Source organism: Opisthorchis viverrini (genome assembly GCF_000715545.1).
Source record: "Opisthorchis viverrini unplaced genomic scaffold opera_v5_33, whole genome shotgun sequence".
In the NCBI taxonomy this organism is placed as follows: Eukaryota; Metazoa; Platyhelminthes; class Trematoda; order Opisthorchiida; family Opisthorchiidae; genus Opisthorchis; species Opisthorchis viverrini.
Window position 1 is genome coordinate 1398629 of NW_008751689.1, and position 6060 is coordinate 1404688.

A 6060-nucleotide genomic window follows, 5' to 3' on the forward strand; every position below is an offset into this window, starting at 1 on the left:
TTTAGAGTAATGCCCACAACGTGTCCCAGAAGTGCATTTGGACCAGCTCCCCTCTAACCCTTGTGTAAACCAGTCTGTTTACTCAGGACTTAAATCCAAAGAGCTGTCAGTTAGAAAAAGAAGTATTCCGCTCCTCGCCGAACTCAGTAAAACCCTGCGAATATTAGCATGCCATCAGGAATATTGCGCACACAGTCAAAAACTCTAATTTTAGAACACGTTTTGGTTGACTAACGGAATACCGCACTTGCGAACAAATTTAATCTCAGCTGGGTTCTAGATAAGTGCCTTGCAAGACCACATTTAATTGCAAATGAACGTAGTTAGCTCATTCCGTACAATTTGGTTTCAATTAAAGCAAGAAGTTGACGGGAACTCAATGACTTCGGCTATCTGATGAGCCGCAACGAGGAAACCGGTCGCGGGGTGTCGAAGAAGCTTCAGCAATGCATAGCATAGTGCACTACGAAGATATTTTTTACTTGACTTGAAAAAATGTTCCAAAGCAAGTTTGCATTTTGCTCTATGCCTCTGGCGTGCAAAGGTCGCGGGGTGTCGAAGAGGCTTCAGCAATCTTATGCATAGTGCACTACGAAGATATTTTTTACTTGACTTGAAAAAATGTTCCAAAGCAAGTTTGCATTTTGCTCTATGCCTCTGCGCTGGCGTGAAAACACTGCCTCATACATCACTTCCTTAAGCTTTTAGCTGATTAATCGTGGAGCACTGTGATGTGATGGAGGTTTTCTAGAATGCACACAACGCCCGAAACCTGCCTACATGACAATTTACAAAGGCCTCTACGATTTAAAAATTGCCAAACAAGCCAGTTTTTGGACTTATAGTGACTTTGGAAATCGTTTCCTTTCAAGTGCCTTAGCTCTTGTGCGAGGGGCGTAGGTTTACTACAAATGAAATACACTGTATTTATCATACAATGCATAGGCCCATAGATATCAAGCAAGGTGCTACCGAGTCTGTTCTGCGGACTTAAGCAGCGCCTTCTCTTATCTTGATCGGGACTCTCTGCTGCATTATATCACAGCAACGACCTTAATAGATGTCTTCTTACCTCTTTTGCATGACGTATTCACGGGCGAAAAGAAGGTTGGCAAAAAGGTGTTATAGGGGACGGCCAGCTTGGCGTTTTCCAACGTTGTTTTATGGCCCTTTGTGGACATTTGTAGGCTGAATCCTGGAAGCTTGTCGAGCAGTGCGCTATGGTGACATGCGGGACCGATACCGCAGTTGCCAGAGCATGTTTTCGGCAACCACGTGCATACAGGCTTTAGAAGCGCAATAAGAACGTACGTCGTTAGCGGAAGAACATGGGGGCACAGTTGAGCTATTCCAAAGGAATTGAATTTGTGCTCAAATTAAGTCGAGCAGACATCGGCCTTGTTTACCCCTTGTACCCAAGCCTCCACCAGGATGTGCACACTACCGTATGCGACATGGAAAATGTCTCGATAGCATGAATTTTTATCTAGCGCATGTGAGCACGTTAGAGGTCGACCCAGGTCTAGGGTATAGTCATATCAGATAGTCGCTTACACCTCACAATGTTTCTGGTTTCTTTGGCCAAATGTTTACACTTGCTAGAGCTCTGTCGATCGCTTTTCACTCTTCAGGCTCCGTGGTCCGTGGATTATTGAGGGATGCCGAAGCATAATCAGACAAATGCCGGGGCTTTTATCAGTGTCCAGTAAAATGAACCTCACAGTCCTACAGGATGCATGAATTACGAGACATAAGAATGCCCACAAGAATTGAACTACGGCAACTAATGAGAGTGAACACCGAAGAAAATGTGATCATCGACCCGCAAATTACTCACTGCATAAAACTGGAGCGCATCCATTATGAAAAACAGGTCTAATTTAATTCAGGCTCATTCTTTTCAGCAAATTTCGGGTCCGATGCTCTCCGTTCGCTCGATCGAGTTCATTTTTTACATTCATGCGGCTGGACGCTCCACCATTTAAATGAGTTCTGTTAATGTCCCGAAATAATGATTGCCTGGCTATTTTCAACCAGCGGTGAATAAAGGCTCCTCCGTAGTTTGCCCCAACTCCGGACTATTGACGTCTAATACTTTGACTTCAAAACACGCCTGGGTCTTGAAAACATGCTCCTCATAGTTCATCGTTTCACCCAGATGGATTTCACGCTTGTGTCAATGTCGTTTGACAAAAGTGTTTTCGCGCGGTACGCTTGGAGAGTGTTTAGTTCTTGATCATGTATATTCACAACAAACGGCGTCACTGGACACACGTGTGTTTTTTAACCCAAGCATTTTATTCACAGTTATACGGCACAAACCCGCATTAATACGTTTCCGCATGATAACCCAGTAGTCCGAATCAATATAAGCAGGTCGGTAGCCCACCCAATAACAAATAAGGTAGGCTACGCTATTCATAGCTAGCACGGCAGTACACAAAGTTTACAGGTTTGAAAAGCGACCGACCAGAACACCAGCATAAATCCCCAATTTGAGGTAAATTCTCGAGGGTTTTCTTCCTCATTAACAACAGCAACAACAGGGACAGCAACACGAAACTGATATTTTGTTCGAGGTGTGGAATACAAATCTCTTCGTACAAGATGGTTTGGGAGAAAAGACGAATATAACGTCAAGCTTTATGCAAACAAGTATCCTGCAACCGCCCCCAGAACGTCAGAGCGCTGTCGGCTTGTTAACACAGCTCTTCCAGAAGTCAGGCGTACATCTAAGGGGCATATACAACGACTAGTCACGCCGTCGCCAGGATAAAGCCTGAGCCAAGCGAAAGCTTGATGATTGGAAATCGATCGAAATCTTTGGGCACCCGAAAAGCAGTTTTTGACTTCTGCTTCTAAGTGCGCAATAATTTAGCAGGCTACAGCGCCATAATGCACATCTTGCTCAACCACGGTGGGTAGGACAACGCTAAGGATACGGACACTTCTATTAAAACAAACTGACGAACAGAAAACACCCCATATTTGGGAAATAACGTTGCCCTTGTCCTCCATGTGAGCAGGATCTACTAGGCGGTATTATTTAGGACCTCAACAGGGCTTCCAGTGTGGACTGAGTGGTACATAAAGAAACATGTTGAGAAATTCACCAAACAATAAGGCGCACCTCGTCTTCCGCAACGAAGAGCACAAGGCATGAGTCGGACATTGGCCAACCAACCAAGAGGGAACTACTCACACACTCGGAGAGTCAGTCGTGGGAACGAGCGATGCCAGAGGATCCGAAGGAAATGCGGGGATATCGATCTCCAGCTATAGCGTATCAGATCTGGATAGTCTATTCATGGAATCACTTGTGCCTTGAAGGGCCACAACCGCGAAGCACATAACGCTACTCCTGGAAATCTTTGAGCGCCATTGGTTATTGGATTGCTGAAAAACAGAGAGTCGGGGCAAACTCTTGGCAGGAACGAACTGCAAAACTGGAGCGCATCCATTATGAAAAACAGGCCTAATTTAATTCAGGTTCATTCTTTTCAGCAAATTTCGGGTCCTATGCTCTCCGCTCGCTCGATGGAGTTCATTTTTAACATTCATGCGGCTGGATGCTCTACCATTTAAATGGGTTTTGTTGATGTCCCGAAATAATGGTTGCCTGGCTGTTTTCAACCAGCAGTGAATAAAGGCTCCTCCGTATTTTGCCCCAACTCCGGACTATTGACGTCCAATACTTTGACTTCAAAACACGCCTGGGTCTTGAAAACATGCCAAGCATTTTATTCACAGTTATACGGCACAAACCCGCATTAATACGTTTCCGCATGATAACCCAGTAGTCCGAATCAATATAAGCAGGTCGGTAGCCCACCCAATAACAAATAAGGTAGGCTACGCTATTCATAGCTAGCACGGCAGTACACAAAGTTTACAGGTTTGAAAAGCGACCGACCAGAACACCAGCATAAATCCCCAATTTGAGGTAAATTCTCGAGGGTTTTCTTCCTCATTAACAACAGCAACAACAGGGACAGCAACACGAAACTGATATTTTGTTCGAGGTGTGGAATACAAATCTCTTCGTACAAGATGGTTTGGGAGAAAAGACGAATATAACGTCAAGCTTTATGCAAACAAGTATCCTGCAACCGCCCCCAGAACGTCAGAGCGCTGTCGGCTTGTTAACACAGCTCTTCCAGAAGTCAGGCGTACATCTAAGGGGCATATACAACGACTAGTCACGCCGTCGCCAGGATAAAGCCTGAGCCAAGCGAAAGCTTGATGATTGGAAATCGATCGAAATCTTTGGGCACCCGAAAAGCAGTTTTTGACTTCTGCTTCTAAGTGCGCAATAATTTAGCAGGCTACAGCGCCATAATGCACATCTTGCTCAACCACGGTGGGTAGGACAACGCTAAGGATACGGACACTTCTATTAAAACAAACTGACGAACAGAAAACACCCCATATTTGGGAAATAACGTTGCCCTTGTCCTCCATGTGAGCAGGATCTACTAGGCGGTATTATTTAGGACCTCAACAGGGCTTCCAGGGTGGACTGAGTGGTACATAAAGAAACATGTTGAGAAATTCACCAAACAATAAGGCGCACCTCGTCTTCCGCAACGAAGAGCACAAGGCATGAGTCGGACATTGGCCAACCAACCAAGAGGGAACTACTCACACACTCGGAGAGTCAGTCGTGGGAACGAGCGATGCCAGAGGATCCGAAGGAAATGCGGGGATATCGATCTCCAGCTATAGCGTATCAGATCTGGATAGTCTATTCATGGAATCACTTGTGCCTTGAAGGGCCACAACCGCGAAGCACATAACGCTACTCCTGGAAATCTTTGAGCGCCATTGGTTATTGGATTGCTGAAAAACAGAGAGTCGGGGCAAACTCTTGGCAGGAACGAACTGCAAGGGTAAACCCGTGAAACCAGGGGCTGATGACTGGATTCTGTCGCCACTAGCAAAGCTAGTCGGTTTGATAAGCACCTAAGACATATAACACGACGATCTAGTGAGTCTTACTTCGCGTGCCGGATAGCGCCGTTTTTGACCGAATATGGACCTAGCCATCTAGCGATGCCGTTTGGATGTGAAGAAATCTGGTGAAGCAGCTTCCTCCTTGATGTTGTTCATCGTTACCCCTCAACTTTGCTAGATGGCAGCGTGTTCTTCGAATGCATTCCGGTTTGATTTCCAATCTACCTGTCAGATTCACATCCCTCACTGTTAACTGACTCTAAAATTCTAAGGACGCCTCTGGATGAAATTGCAGCAAGTCAAGGCTAGTAGCCATTCGGCACCAAAGCTGAATCGAATTGAGTGTTTCGCCTGCTGGATTCAGGAGGTCGGCGCACCCGTCAAACATTGCAGAGAATACATACGAACTGAAAGAATACGATGACATTTTTAATCCTCCATTACTAGCCTTCATAGCTAGCGCCATTAGGTTTATTCTCGATGCAACACTGATTCGCTGGAACTGATAGCGGTGATCGGAGGACTGGCGTCTCATTTCTTTACTTTCATTGTCCCTCGTCAATCATGGTACTGTGGTGCTCACGTAGAAACCTTCGGTTACGCTAGTACTTGTGCATCATCTAGAAGGTTCTAGCTGTAGCTTTCCTTACGTGGCTGCTGTTCCTTATCACACAAACACTGCGAAACGCAATCTTCCAAACTGGTCTCTAACAAAGCTCAACGCTACTACCGCTCCGTCCAGCAACTGCTACCATCAACTAGGCCAGTGACCATCTATTTTGCTAGTTACCTTATCGGTTAACCACGTGCCTTGCCGAAGTGCACGCAAGCGCTCTCTCGCCAGGGACCTTACGCCTCTTGGTCGACTGATGTTACACAAAAGCGCGAGGCAAGACTTTACAATGACGGCCAGCGCTCTCTCGCCAGGGACCTTACGCCTCTTGGTCGACTGATGTTACACAAAAGCGCGAGGCAAGACTTTACCAATGACGGCCTCTTGCATAGCAGTGTGAATAAGCTACATAGCTGCGAGCCATAAGCAAACTTATTCTGGTTTATTCCATGCCTCTTGCAACATATTAACCCAAAATTGACAGCCTTCGCCAG